The 15,270-nt window shown below is 33.4% G+C and overlaps 2 non-coding genes and 1 pseudogene across 2 annotated transcripts; all 3 read right to left on the bottom strand.

The window, feature by feature from the left end:
• Window positions 1-284: 284 nt before the first annotated feature.
• On the bottom strand, window positions 285-420 carry LOC122795144. Its single transcript, XR_006363753.1, has one exon. It is a non-coding gene; the product is annotated as a U4 spliceosomal RNA (small nuclear RNA).
• A 3,161-nt stretch (window positions 421-3,581) lies between these two features.
• On the bottom strand, window positions 3,582-3,723 carry LOC122795149 (annotated as a pseudogene).
• Window positions 3,724-12,669: 8,946 nt separating this feature from the next.
• LOC122795167 lies at window positions 12,670-12,805 on the bottom strand. The gene has a single exon (XR_006363774.1). It is a non-coding gene; the product is annotated as a U4 spliceosomal RNA (small nuclear RNA).
• Window positions 12,806-15,270: the final 2,465 nt, after the last annotated feature.

Genomic DNA, 15,270 nt, shown 5'->3' with positions numbered 1-15,270 from the left:
AGTACTTTAATGACTTCACCTTGCCAACATTATTAAAACATGGAAATTTATCTGTTATATCTTTATTACCGCATAAATAAAATAACAAAAAAAAACTTTTGAAACCAATATTTAAATAAACGAAAATGAGAAATGAACAATATGTCATAAAAAATAAGTGTACTTCAATCATCTGTTCTCAAAATTTGACATATCAACTTTTAAAAAGCACAACATGATGTCATAAAAAAATATGTAAAAATACATAATTTGTCTCCGAAGCCTCATTTTTAAAATATACAAAGTCTACTCAGAGATGGTAAAAAATTGCCAAGTCTGTCATTAAACAGACTTAACGGGGTATTGGGTAAAGTTTTCAAATAGCAATAAACACACCTCAGTAAACCTTCATTGGCTATGATATTACCACTGCACAAAGCTAAAAAATCCAACTGGGGCTCATCCTTCCCTATATTGCAAAGACTTTGACAGCTTGTGGAGACTTTCCTGATGCATTCTGGGATTGAATATGCAAATAATGTCAAGTCTTTTCAAAAAGGTTTGCCATGCTTTTTCCTTTGTAAATTTTAACACTCATTTTACTAAACTGGCATATCGTTCTAAAAGATAAGAATGACACAATAGGTTTTTCACATTACATAACACTGCATTTCTATATATTAGCCATGTTTCCAAAATATCTCATAACACAGAAAAGGTATACAAAATCTTTAATTCATAATGCTTAGGAGAATTCATAGACACTCTCACAAAAAACTTTACCTACTGCACAATAGCTTAACATTAACTTTGCAAATGAGATTTTTTTAAAGCACAAGAAGAGACTTTTTAGAAGATGCTCTTCTGATAGTATCTTTTTTACTTTGTATGTTAATTAAGCAGATCATCACTGCTATTATGCAATGCTTCTACTGTCTTAGGTATCTGATTATTTTTAGTCAACTCTTATTTTACTATCTAACTCAAAAGTCTGCATCAGATCTGTGGAAAGTTGATTTTTTTTCTCTGTCTAATTTGCATTACTACAAATGTATTATAGCTTCCATCCTTGGAAGTCTTATAATGACTGAATCTATGTTATAAGATATTCAGAAATCATGGAATGTTATGAATAATTCTATGAGCACATCTATACTATAGCTAGTGCAAAAGCTTTTTTGCCTTTTTCATAAAGTCTGAAGCAAGGATTCAACTTTGTCTCAACTTTGCCAATAATGGGCTTTGAGCTACTTAAAATTTAGGGAAATTAGACGACTTTTGAATTAAAAATATCTCGATCTGTAAACTTGGACAGTGCCTGCTTAATTACTCATAAAACTGATCCATACCATTTGTACTCCATCAGTAATCATGTTTAAAAGCCCTGAGTCATCTCTCAGCAAACCTATATCTATCATGTTTTTGTGAGTTACAGTATACCTAATGAAATTTAATTAATATTTTTCTTTGGGCTACAAAATATCAATTCTATTTTGCTATGCCTCCTTTCTTCTGCATGTCTCTCTCTAATGCAGCAACCTCACAGTGATGTCATTTGTGAATTCTCATAGATTTTCAATACCTATTTACTTTGTAACACCAACAGGATATTACCTCAGTCAACAGACAGCAACCCAACAAATTCCAAGCAATATATCTTTTCAGGGACTATGAGTTTCCTGAAAGCTACGCTTACTCAGAAACATGGGTTCTGAAAATTATTGTACAACAAAAGGTGCATAGGAGACAATGATAAATTCTGTTTTAAACATCATTCTGATTTCATTCGGTGCAGTTTTCAGAACTGCATATATTGTAGGCAGCTTTTTTTCATCACACACTAAAAAATGCAGAATATTGTCTTTCTCCCTGAAAATTAGGAAAGGCTGACAAAGAATAAAGTGAGAAATAACTCTAATTTTTGATATTCCTTCTTTTGCTTTTTGCAAAGGGGTAATTACAGCTTAAACCACCAAAGTGAAATGCAGGATATTTTTTTAAAACAAAAACAATGTACCGTAATATTTTCAAATGTGAGGGTAAATTTTTCACTCTACTCAGTTCACATTCAAATTGCTAAAGAATCTTTTCTCAAGGTTTTCAATTTCAGTAACAAAACTTTAATTTTATTTTTTTACCATATTTTAAATGTTGTACAAAGCGTTCCACAGTTTCTTGCAATATTTGCAGAAATAATTTGAACTTAATTTTAAGCTTTAATTTTCAGAATGATGGAAGTTTTAAATATTTGCCACAATGGTGTTCATTTCTAAAATGCGGTTTGCCGGATGTAAGCTCATTTTACATCTCATTTCGGGTGCACATAGAGATATAATGTCAAAATGAAACCTTGTGTAACAATGCAGACACAACTGAGTAAATAACATTGTGTTCCTCAGTCATTTTGAGCGATATCAGAAATATGTTATTCATTTCAACTAGCAAGAAACACTAAAATGCAAATCTGCAAATGCAGTAGAGGCAGACAGTTTTACTGCCGCTTTCCCTTTTGTGCAACTACACTATTCTATCATCTCATACTCCTTAAAAGTGTGTAGATTCATGAGTCACGGCATATTTTATTCTATCCACCTTTCTGATATTTCATGGGATCTGACTCTCAGCTGTGATTCCATTAACATCTTCCATCCATTGCTTCATAAAGACAAGCCTTTCACAATTGAAGCTACGAAGACTACTTTTCTAAGCTAATTAAGTAATGTAATGTTTAAATATACATAATGTGCAAAGCAAGTTTTTTTGCTTAGAAAAAATCCGCTGAAAAAGTATTACAAACGCTCTGGGAATATAAAAATGTAACATTTTCAAACACATGCTGTGGTGCCTACACTTTTACATTATGTTTAAGGCTGCTTCATCACTTTGCACAAATATCAATCAACCATCCTGAGGTGACTTAAGTAAGTAAACGTCCCTTCAATCACAGAAGCACAGAGGCCAAGATTTATACTACTATTTTAAATTAAATCAAACTTGGACAAAGCAAAGAAATAGAACTCTGTTTGCTGAATAAATTGATAGGTTCTGTTTCAACCTGTTTTCCATCCAAACTCTGTCTGAACAATACCCCACACTCTACATTTTAAATAGACAATCATTAAAATATGGATATCATGCTACAACAACATGTTGATGGATCCAGAGGTCTACATCCATTTACAAAGTATTTTGATAAATTAAGACTGTCATTTCTACTGCTTACTGAAATATACTTTCAGAAGGTATGTAATGAAATAGGACTCTTGAAAAATCCTACCCTACTTTAAAAAAATGATATTGCAATGAAGAAGAAAATCTCCATGAAGTACTTTAATGACTTCACCTTGCCAACATTATTAAAACATGAAAATGTATCTGTTATATCTTTATTACCGCATAAATAAAATAACAAAAAACAACTTTTTACAGCAATATTTAAATAAACGAAAATGAGAAATGAACAATATGTCATAAAAATTAAGTGTACTTCAATCATCTGTTCTCAAAATTTAACATATCAACTTTAAAAAAGCACAACATGCTGTCATAAAAAAATATGTAAAACTACGTAACTTGTCTCCGAAGCCTAATTTTTACATTATACAAAGTTTCCTCATAGTCAGTAAAAAAGTGCCAAGTCTGTCACTAAACAGACTTAACGGGGTATTGGGTAAAGTTTTCAAATAGCAATAATCACGCCTCAGTAAACCTTCATTGGCTATGATATTACCATTGCGCAAAGCTAAAAAAAGATAACTGGGGCTCATCCTTCCCTATATTGCAAAGACTTTGACAGCTTGTGGAGACTTTCCTGATGCATTCTGGGATCGAATATGCAAATAAGGTCAAGTCTTTTCAAAAAGGTTTGCCATGCTTTTTCCTTTGTAAAATTTAACACTCATTTTACTAAACTGGCATATCGTTATAAAAGATAAGAATGACACAATAGGTTTTTCACATTACATAACACTGCATTTCTATATATTAGCCATGTTTCCAAAATATCTCATAACAGAAAAGGTACAGAAAATCTTTAATTCATAATGCTTAGGAGAATTCATAGACACTCTCACAAAAAACTTTTGCTACCGCACAATAGCTTAACATTAACTTTACAAATGAGATTTTTTTTAAAGCACAAGAAGAGACTTTTTAGAAGATGCTCTTCTGATAGTATCTTTTTTACTTTGTATGTTAATGAAGCAGATCATCACTGCTATTATGCAATGCTTCTACTGTCTTAGGTATCTGATTATTCTTAGTCAACTCTTATTTTACTATCTAACTCAAAAGTCTGCATCAGATCTGTGGAAAGTTGATTTTTATTCCCTGTCTAATTTGCACAACTACAAATATATTATAGCTTCCATCCTTGGAAGTCTTATAATGACTGAATCCATGTTATAAGATATTCAGAAATCATGGAATGTTATGAATAATTCCATGAGCACATCTATACTATAGCTAGTGCAAAAGCTTTTTTGCCTTTTTCACAAAGTCTGAAGCAAGGATTCAACTTTGTCTCAACTTTGCCAACAATGGGCTTTGAGCTACTTAAAATTTAGGGAAATTAATTAGATGACTTTTGAATTAAAAATATCTCGATCTGTAAAGTTGGACAGTACCTGCTTAATTACTCCTAAAACTGATCCATACCATTTGTACTCCATCAGTAATCATGTTTAAGGGCCATGAGTCATCCCTCAGCAAACCTATATCTATCATGTTTTTGTGAGTTACAGTATACCTAATGAAATTTAATTGATATTTTTCTTTGGGCTACAAAATATCAATTCTATTTTGCTATGCCTCCTTTCTTCTGCATGTCTCTCTCTAATGCAGCAACCTCACAGTGATGTCATTTGTGAATTCTCATAGGTTTTCAATACCTATTTACTTTGTAACACCAACAGGATGTTACCTCAGTCAACAGAGAGCAACGCGACAAATTCCAAGCAATATATCTTTTTAGGGACTATGAGTTTCCTGAAAGTTACGCTTACTCAGAAACATGGGTTCTAAAAATTATTGTCCAACAAAAGGTGCATAGGAGACAATGATGAATTCTGTTTTAAACATCATTCTGATTTCATTCGGTGCAGTTTTCAGAACTGCATATATTGTAGGCAGCTTTTTTTTTTCATCACACACTAAAAAATGCAGAAATATTGTCTTTCTCCCTGAAAATTAGGAAAGACTGACAAAGAATAAAGTGAGAAATAACTCTAACTCTTGATATTCCTTCTTTTGCTTTTTGCAAAGGGGTAATTATAGCTACCACCACCAAAGTGAATTGCAGGACTTTTTTTATATGAAAAACAATATACCGTAATATTTTCAAATGTGAGGGTGAATTCTTAACTCTGATCAGTTCATATTCATATTGCTAAAGAATCTTTTTTCAAGGTTTTCAATTTCAGTAACGTAAACTTTAATTTTATTTTTTTACCATATATTAAATGTTGTACAAAGCTTTCCACAGTTTTTGCAATATTTGCAGAAACAATTTGAACTTAATTTTAAGCTTTACTTTTCAGAATGATGGAAGTTTTAAATATTTGCTACAATGCTACTGTTCATTTCAAAAATGCCATTTGTAGGATGTAAACTCATGCTACACCACATTTCTATGCACATAGTGATATAATGTCAAACTGAAACCTTGTATAACAATGCAGACACAATTGAGTAGATAACAATGTGCTCCTCAGTCATTTTGAGTGATATCAGAAAGGTTTACTATCATAAATTCGAAAGTAAAAATAAATAATGTCTTTATTTTTGAATTTATGCATCGAAAATGAACATTTTCAAATAATAGTAAACTCAAAAACAAGGGTGTATTGTCGAAAATGTCACTTGCGACATTTACGGCGATACACAGCATGGCCACACTTCCCATAATCACCTACCTACCTAACCGAAACACACAGTTATGCAGGGAGGCTGGGCCCCTGCACCCCCCCCCTGTGGGGGGCTGTGCCCCCCACACCCCCCTAACTTAATATTCCAACTCCAAGATCGCACTACAGTGAGGAAAGGGATGCATTTCCCTAACCACACTGTACCGCGATCCCCTCCCATGACCGAAAGTTAGAATTGCGAATGCACAGTTCATTCACAATGCAAACCTTCGCTCATGTCACCTGCCATAATATGAAGTATTCGAACATCTGATGTTCGAATACTTCATAGCCGTGCAAATGCACGTCAACATAATGATAGCAAACCATCAGAAATATGTTATTCATTTCAACTTGCAAGAAACACTAAAAGGCAAATGTGAAAATACAGTTGAGGCAGACAATTTTACTGCCTCTTTCTCTTTTGTGCAACTACACTATTTTATCATCTCATACTCTTTAAAAGTATGTAGATTCATGAGTCATGGCATATTTTATTCTGTCCAATTTTCTCATATCTCACAGGATCTGACTCTGCTGTGATTCTATTTACACCTTCCATCCATTTTTTCATAAAAAACAAGCCTTTCACAAGTGGAGCTACAAAGACTACATTTATAAGCTAATTAACTAATGTAATGTTTAAATATACATAATGCGCAAAGCAGGCTTTTTTGCTTAGAAAGTATCCATTGAAAAAAGTGTTTCAAACCCTCTAGGAACTTAAAAATGTAACATTTTCAAACACGTGCTGCGGTGCCTACACTTGTACACAATGTTTAAGACTGCTCCATCACTTTGCACAAATATCAATCAACCATCCTGAGGTGACTTAAGTAACTAAACTTCCCTTCTATCACAGAAACACAAAGGCCACGATTTATACTACTATTTCAAATGCAATCAAACTTGGACAAAGCAAAGAAATAGAACTCTGCTGAATAAATTGATATGTTCTGTTTCATCCTGTTTTCCATCAAAAAGCTGGCTGAACAATACCCCACAGTCTACATTTTAAATAAACAATAATTAAAATATGGATATCGTGCTATAATAACATGTTGATGGATCCAGACGTCTATAACAATTTACAAAGTATTTTGATAAATTAAGACTGTCATTTCTACTGGTTACTGAAATATACTTTCAGAAGGTATGTAATGAAATGGGTCTTTAAAAAACTCCTACTCTACTTTAGAAAAATTCTGTTGCAATCAAGTAGAAAATCTCCATGCTTCTATTGTCTTAGTTACCTGATTATTCATAGTCAACTCCTATTTTACTATCTAACTCAACAGTCTGCATCACATCTGTGGAAAGTTGATTTTTTTCCCAGTCTAATTTGCACTACTACAAATATATCATAGCTTCCATCCTTGGAAGTCATGTAATGACTGAATCTATATTATACGATATTCAGAAATCATGGAATGTTATGAATACTTCTATGAGCACATTTATACTATAGTTAGTGCAAATGTTTCTTTGCCTTTTTCCATAAAGTCTGAGGCAAGGATTCAACTTTGCCAAGAATGGACTTTGAGCTCCTTACCATTTAGGGAAATTAATTAGATGACATTTGAATTAAAAATATCTCGATCTGTAAACTTGGACAGTACCTGCTTAATTACTCCTAAAACTGATCCATACCATTTGTACTCCATCAGTAATCATGTTTAAGGGCCATGAGTCATCTCTTAGCAAACCTATAACTATCATGTTTTTGTGAGTTACAGTATACCTAATGAAATTTAATTGATATTTTTCTTTGGGCTACAAAATATCAATTTTATTTTGCTGTGCCTCCTTTCTTCTTCACGTCTCTCACTAATGCAGCAACCTCACAGTGATGTCATTTGTGAATTCTCATAGGTTTTCAATACCTATTTACTTTGCAACACCAACAGGATATTACCTCAGTCAACAGACAGCAACCCGACAACTTCCAAGTAATATATCTTTTCAGGGACTATGAGTTTCTGAAAGCTACTCTTACTCAGAAACATGAGTTCTGCAAATTATTGTACAACATAAGGTGTATAGGAGACAATGATAAATTCTGTTTTAAAGATCATTCTGATTTAATTTGGTGCAGTTTCCAGAACTGCATCTATTGTAGGCAGCTTTTTTTAATCACACACTAAAAAATGCAGAAATAATGTATTTCTCCCTGAAAATTAGGAAAGGCTGATAAAGAATAAAGTGAGAAATAACTCAAATCTTTGATATTCCTTCCGTTGCTTTTTGCAAAAGGGTAATTATAGCTACCACCACCAAAGTGAATTGCAGGACTTTTTTTATATGAAAAAGAATATACCGTAATATTTTCAAATGTGAGGGTGAATTCTTAACTCTGATCAGTTCGCATTCATATTGCTAAAGAATCTTTTTTCAAGGTTTTCAATTTCAGTAACGTAAACTTTAATTTTATTTTTTTACCATATATTAAATGTTGTACAAAGCTTTCCACAGTTTTTTGCAATATTTGCAGAAACAATTTGAACTTAATTTTAAGCTTTACTTTTCAGAATGATGGAAGTTTTAAATATTTGCCAGAATGCTACTGTTCATTTCAAAAATGCCATTTGTAGGATGTAAACTCATGCTACACCACACTTCCATGCACATAGTGATATAATGTCAAACTGAAACCTTGTATAACAATGCAGATACAATTGAGTAAATAACAATGTGTTCCTCAGTCATTTTGAGTGATATCAGAAAGGTTTACTATCATAAATTCGAAAGTAAAAATAAATAATGTCTTTATTTTCGAATTTATGCATCAAAAATGAACATTTTCGAATAATAGTAAACTCAAAAACAAGGGTGTATTGTCGAAAATGTCACTTGCGACATTTACGGCGATACACAGCATGGCCACCCTTCCCATAATCACCTACCTACCTAACCAAAACACACAGTTATGCAGGGGGGCTGCGCCCCTGCACCTCTGGGGGCTGTGCCCCACACCCCCTAACTTAATATTCCAACTCGAGATCACTACAGTGAGGAAAGGGATGCATTTCCCTAACCACACTGTACCGCGATCCCCTCCCATGACCGAAAGTTAGAATTGCGAATGCACAGTTCATTCGCAATGCAAACCTTCGCTCATGTCACCTGCTGTAATATGAAGTATTCGAACATCTGATGTTCGAATACTTCATAGCCGTGCAAATGCACGTCAACATAATGATAGCAAACCATCAGAAATATGTTATTCATTTCAACTTGCAAGAAACACTAAAAGGCAAATGTGAAAATACAGTTGAGGCAGACAATTTTACTGCCTCTTTCTCTTTTGTGCAACTACACTATTTTATCATCTCATACTCTTTAAAAGTATGTAGATTCATGAGTCATGGCATATTTTATTCTATCCAATTTTCTCATATCTCACAGGATCTGACTCTGCTGTGATTCTATTTACACCTTCCATCCATTTTTTCATAAAAAACAAGCCTTTCACAAGTGGAGCTACAAAGACTACATTTATAAGCACATTAACTAATGTAATGTTTAAATATACATAATGCGCAAAGCAGGTTTTTTTGCTTAGAAAGTATCCATTGAAAAAAGTGTTTCAAACCCTCTAGGAACTTAAAAATGTAACATTTTCAAACACATGCTGTGGTGCCTACACTTGTACACAATGTTTAAGCCTGATCCATCACTTTGCACAAATATCAATCAACCATCCTGAGGTGACTTAAGTAAGTAAACTTCCCTTCTATCACAGAAACACAAAGGCCACGATTTATACTACTATTTCAAATGCAATCAAACTTGGACAAAGCAAAGAAATAGAACTCTGTTTGCTGAATAAATTGATATGTTCTGTTTCATCCTGTTTTCCATCAAAAAGCTGGCTGAACAATACCCCACAGTCTACATTTTAAATAAACAATAATTAAAATATGGATATCGTGCTATAACAACATGTTGATGGATCCAGACGTCTATAACAATTTACAAAGTATTTTGATAAATTAAGACTGTCATTTCTACTGGTTACTGAAATATACTTTCAGAAGGTATGTAACGAAATGGGTCTTTAAAAAACTCCTACTCTACTTTAGAAAAATTCTGTTGCAATCAAGTAGAAAATCTCCATGCTTCTATTGTCTTAGTTACCTGATTATTCATAGTCAACTCCTATTTTACTATCTAACTCAACATTCTGCATCACATCTGTGGAAAGTTGATTTTTTTCCCAGTCTAATTTGCACTACTACAAATATATCATAGCTTCCATCCTTGGAAGTCATGTAATGACTGAATCTATATTATACGATATTCAGAAATCATGGAATGTTATGAATACTTCTATGAGCACATTTATACTATAGTTAGTGCAAATGTTTCTTTGCCTTTTTCCATAAAGTCTGAGGCAAGGATTCAACTTTGCCAAGAATGGACTTTGAGCTCCTTACCATTTAGGGAAATTAATTAGATGACTTTTGAATTAAAAATATCTCGATCTGTAAACTTGGACAGTACCTGCTTAATTACTCCTAAAACTGAACCATACCATTTGTACTCCATCAGTAATCATGTTTAAGGGCCATGAGTCATCTCTCAGCAAACCTATAACTATCATGTTTTTGTGAGTTACAGTATACCTAATGAAATTTAATTGATATTTTTCTTTGGGCTACAAAATATCAATTTTATTTTGCTGTGCCTCCTTTCTTCTTCACGTCTCTCACTAATGCAGCAACCTCACAGTGATGTCATTTGTGAATTCTCATAGGTTTTCAATACCTATTTACTTTGCAACACCACAGGATATTACCTCAGTCAACAGACAGCAACCCGACAACTTCCAAGTAATATATCTTTTCAGGGACTATGAGTTTCTGAAAGCTACTCTTACTCAGAAACACGAGTTCTGCAAATTATTGTACAACATAAGGTGTATAGGAGACAATGATAAATTCTGTTTTAAAGATCATTCAGATTTAATTTGGTGCAGTTTCCAGAACTGCATCTATTGTAGGCAGCTTTTTTTAATCACACACAAAAAAATGCAGAAATAATGTATTTCTCCCTGAAAACTAGGAAAGGCTGATAAAGAATAAAGTGAGAAATAACTCAAATTTTTGATATTCCTTCCATTGCTTTTTGCAAAAGGGTAATTATAGCTACCACCACCAAAGTGAATTGCAGGACTTTTTTTATATGAAAAACAATATACCGTAATATTTTCAAATGTGAGGGTGAATTCTTAACTCTGATCAGTTCACATTCAAATTGCTAAAGAATCTTTTTTCAAGGTTTTCAATTTCAGTAACGTAAACTTTAATTTTATTTTTTTACCATATATTAAATGTTGTACAAAGCTTTCCACAGTTTTTTGCAATATTTGCAGAAACAATTTGAACTTAATTTTAAGCTTTACTTTTCAGAATGATGGAAGTTTTAAATATTTGCCACAATGCTACTGTTCATTTCAAAAATCCCGTTTGCAGGATGTAAACTCATGCTACACCACATTTCCATGCACATAGTGATATAATGTCAAACTGAAACCTTGTATAACAATGCAGACACAATTGAGTAAATAACAATGTGTTCCTCAGTCATTTTGAGTAATATCAGAAATATGTTATTCATTTCAACTTGCAAGAAACACTAAAAGGCAAATGTGCAAATGCAGTTGAGGCAGACAGTTTTACTGCCTCTTTCCCTTTTGTGCAACTACATTATTTTATCATCTTATACTCCTTAAAAGTATATAGAGTCACGAGTCACGGCATATTTTATTCTATCCAATTTTCTCATATCTCATGGAATCTGACTCTGCTGTGATTCCATTTATACCTTCCATCCATTTCTTCATAAAAAAAGCCTTTCACAAGTGGAGCTACAAAGACTACATTTCTAAGCTAATTAACTAATGTAATGTTTAAATATACATAATACGCAAAGCAGGGTTTTTTCTTAGAAAGTATCCATTGAAAAAAGTGCTTCAAACCCTCTAGGAACTTAAAAATGCAACATTTTCAAACACATGCTGTGGTGCCTACACTTGTACACAATGTTTAAGCCTACTCCATCACTTTGCACAAATATCAATCAACCATCCTGAGGTGACTTAAGTAAGTAAACTTCCCTTCTATCACAGAAGGGCAAAGGCCAAGATTTATACTACTTTTTCAAATACAATCAAACTTGGACAAAGCAAAGAAACAGAACTCTGCTGAATAAATTGATAAATTCTGTTTCATCCTGTTTTCCTTTCAAAAAGCTAGCTGAACAATACCACACAGTCTACATTTTAAATAGACAATCATTAAAATATGGATATCATGCTACAACAGCATGTTGATGGATCCAGATGTCTACAACCATTTACAAAGTATTTTGATAAATTAAGACTGTAATTTCTACTGCTTACTGAAATATACTTTCAGAAGATATGTAATGAAATGGGACTCTTAAAAAATCCTACTCTACTTTTGAAAAATTCTGTTGCAATGAAAAAGAAAATCCCCACAAAGTACTTTAATGACTTTACCTTACCAACATTATTAAAAAAATGAAATTTATAAGTTATATCTTCATTACCTCATAACTACAATAACAAAAAACAACTTTTTATACCAATATTGACATAAATCAAAATGAGAAATGAATATTATGTCATAAAAAATAAGTGTACTTCAATCATCTGTTCCCAAAACTGAACTGTTAACTTCTAAAAAACACACCATGCTTTCATTAAAAAATTAGTAAGACTACCAAATTTGTCTCCAAAGTCTAATTTTTACAATATACGCAGTCTCCAGAGAGATAGTAAAAAATTGTCAAGTCTGTCAAAAAACATAATTAACAGGATAACGCATAAAGTTTTCAAATAGAAATAATCCCGCCTCAGTAGACCTTCATAGGCTATGATACTAACACTGCGCAAAACTAAAAAAAAAAGCAAACTGGGACTCATCCTTCCCTATATTAGAAAGACTTTGACAGCTTGTGGAGACTTTCCTGATGCATTATGGGATCGAATATGCAAATAATGTCACGTCTTTTCAACAAGGTTTGTCATGCTTTTTCCTTTATAATTTTTAACACTCATTTTACAAAGCTAGCATATCACTTTAAAAGATAAGAATGACAAAATACGTTTTTCACATTACATAACACTGCATTTCTATAATTTATCCATGTTTCCAAAATATCTTATAACACAGAAAAGGTAGAGAAAAATCTTTAATTCATAATGCTAAGGAGAATTCATAGACACTCTCAAAGAAAACCTTAGCTACAGCACAATAGCTTAACATTAACTTTACAAATAAGACTTTTTTAAAGAACAAGAAGAGACTTTTTAGAAGAAACACTTTGTATAGTATCTTTTTTATTTTGCATGTTAATTAAGCAGACCATCACCTCTATTATGCAATGCTTCTACTGTCTTAGTTATCTGATTATTCATAGTCAACTCTTATTTTACTATCTAACTCAACAGTCGGCATCAGATCTGTGGAAAGTTTATTTTTCCCAGTCTAATTTGCACTACTACAAATATATTATACCTTCCATCATTGGAAGTCTTATAATGACTGAATCTATGTTATAAGATATTCAGAAATCATGGAATGTTATGAATAATTCTATGAGCACATTTATACTATAGTTAGTGGAAATGTTTATTTGCCTTTTTCCATAAAGTCTGAATCAAGGATTCAACTTTGCCAAGAATAGACTTTGAGCTACTTATCATTTAGGGAAATTAATAACATGACTTTTGAATTAAAATATCTCAATCTGTAAACTTGGACAGTACCTGCTTAATTACTCCTAAAACTGATCCATACCATTTGTACTCCACCAGTAAACATGTTTAAGGGCTATGAGTCATCTCTCAGCAAACCTATATCTATCATGTTTTTGTGAGTTACAGCATACCTAATGAAATTTAATTGATATTTTTCTTTGGGTTACAAAATATCAATTTTATTTTGCTGTGCATCCTTTCTTCTCCATGTCTCTCACTAATGCAGCAACCTCACAGTGATGTTATTTGTGAATTCTCATAGGTTTTCAATACCTATTTACTTTGCAACGCCAACAGGATATTACCTCAGTCAACAGACAGCAGCCCGACAACTTCCAAGCAATATATCTTTTCAGGGACTATGAGTTGCCTGAAAGCTACTCTTTCTCAGAAACACGGGTTCTGCAAATTATTGCACAACATAAGTTGCATAGCAGACAATGACAAATTCTGTTTTAAAGATCATTCTAATTTCATTCGGTGCAGTTTCCAGAACTGTATCTATTGTAGACAGCTTTTTTTAATCACCCACTAAAAAATGCAGAAATATTGGGCCAAATTCAGGAAGCCTCCGTGTAAGAGTTATAACTCTTACACGGAGGCTGCAGTTAAACGGTGTGATGTCAGCATGTCATGCATATGCATGAGGTGCATGAGGCATGCTGAATCACACTGTAACTCTTACACGGTCCATGTAAGACAGTAGGGGGCATGTCCGTAAGCTAAGCCCTGCAAGCGGACACGCCCCCGGAAGTCTAGAATGGCAGAAAGTAAACAGCCACGAGAGAGGCCATGGAAATGTGAATAAACACACTACACAACACATGCCCCCACAGACCAGCAATGTAAAATGTGAACAGATGTTATAAAATGAAAATGAAAACTGTTTTATTTCTTTTAAAACCCCGTAAATGTTTGCTACTGCGGCTTCGTGTGAGCGGGTGTGCTACTAGCGCAACTGCAGTTAGCAATCAGTGGAAAAGGATATAAGAACTAAATATGCAAAGTAAGCCAAGAAGTAATAGCATAGCAGTAGAGTTGTCAGCTTAAGAGCAGGCAGGCAAGGTTCGAGCCCACACAACAACCTTTTTTTTTTTTTTGTAAATAAGCACTAAAAAGGCCCCTGACAGTATTGTACAAATGTAAAAGTATTTCCTTTTGTAAAATGGAATGAAATGGAGCATATATTTTCAAGTAATACAATAATAAAAATATTTAGAAATGTACTGATAGCGAAGCTGCTGTGAGACAGAGTGCCCGTAGCCGAGTAGTGTTTCAAAGGCTGAAAATTGCTTGCCCGTAGCTAAACACTGGTTTAACAGGCTCAAACTGTGTGCAACTAGCTGTGCTTAGCTTAACATGCGTGTTACTAGCCAATTAAGGTTTAACCCAGCGCACACCGTTTGCGCGGAGATGCGTGCCACGCCCACAAGCTAACCGGCGGTGCGCATGCGTGACCTCCGCGCAAACAAGTGCAGACCTGGTTTTAAGTGCTTAAAAGTGCCTTTGGCATGTTTGATTGACAGGTCCTGTACTCATTTCTAGACAGTCATAAAAATTAAAAATCATTGGTCAGATTCGAACCCATGATACCATGCACTA

This window comes from Protopterus annectens, chromosome 2.part1 (assembly GCF_019279795.1).
Source record: "Protopterus annectens isolate FY-2018-M chromosome 2.part1, PAN1.0, whole genome shotgun sequence".
Lineage (NCBI taxonomy): Eukaryota > Metazoa > Chordata > Ceratodontiformes > Protopteridae > Protopterus > Protopterus annectens.
The sequence above is the reverse complement of the archived record's forward strand: the minus strand, read 5'-3'. Positions and strand labels throughout refer to the sequence as shown.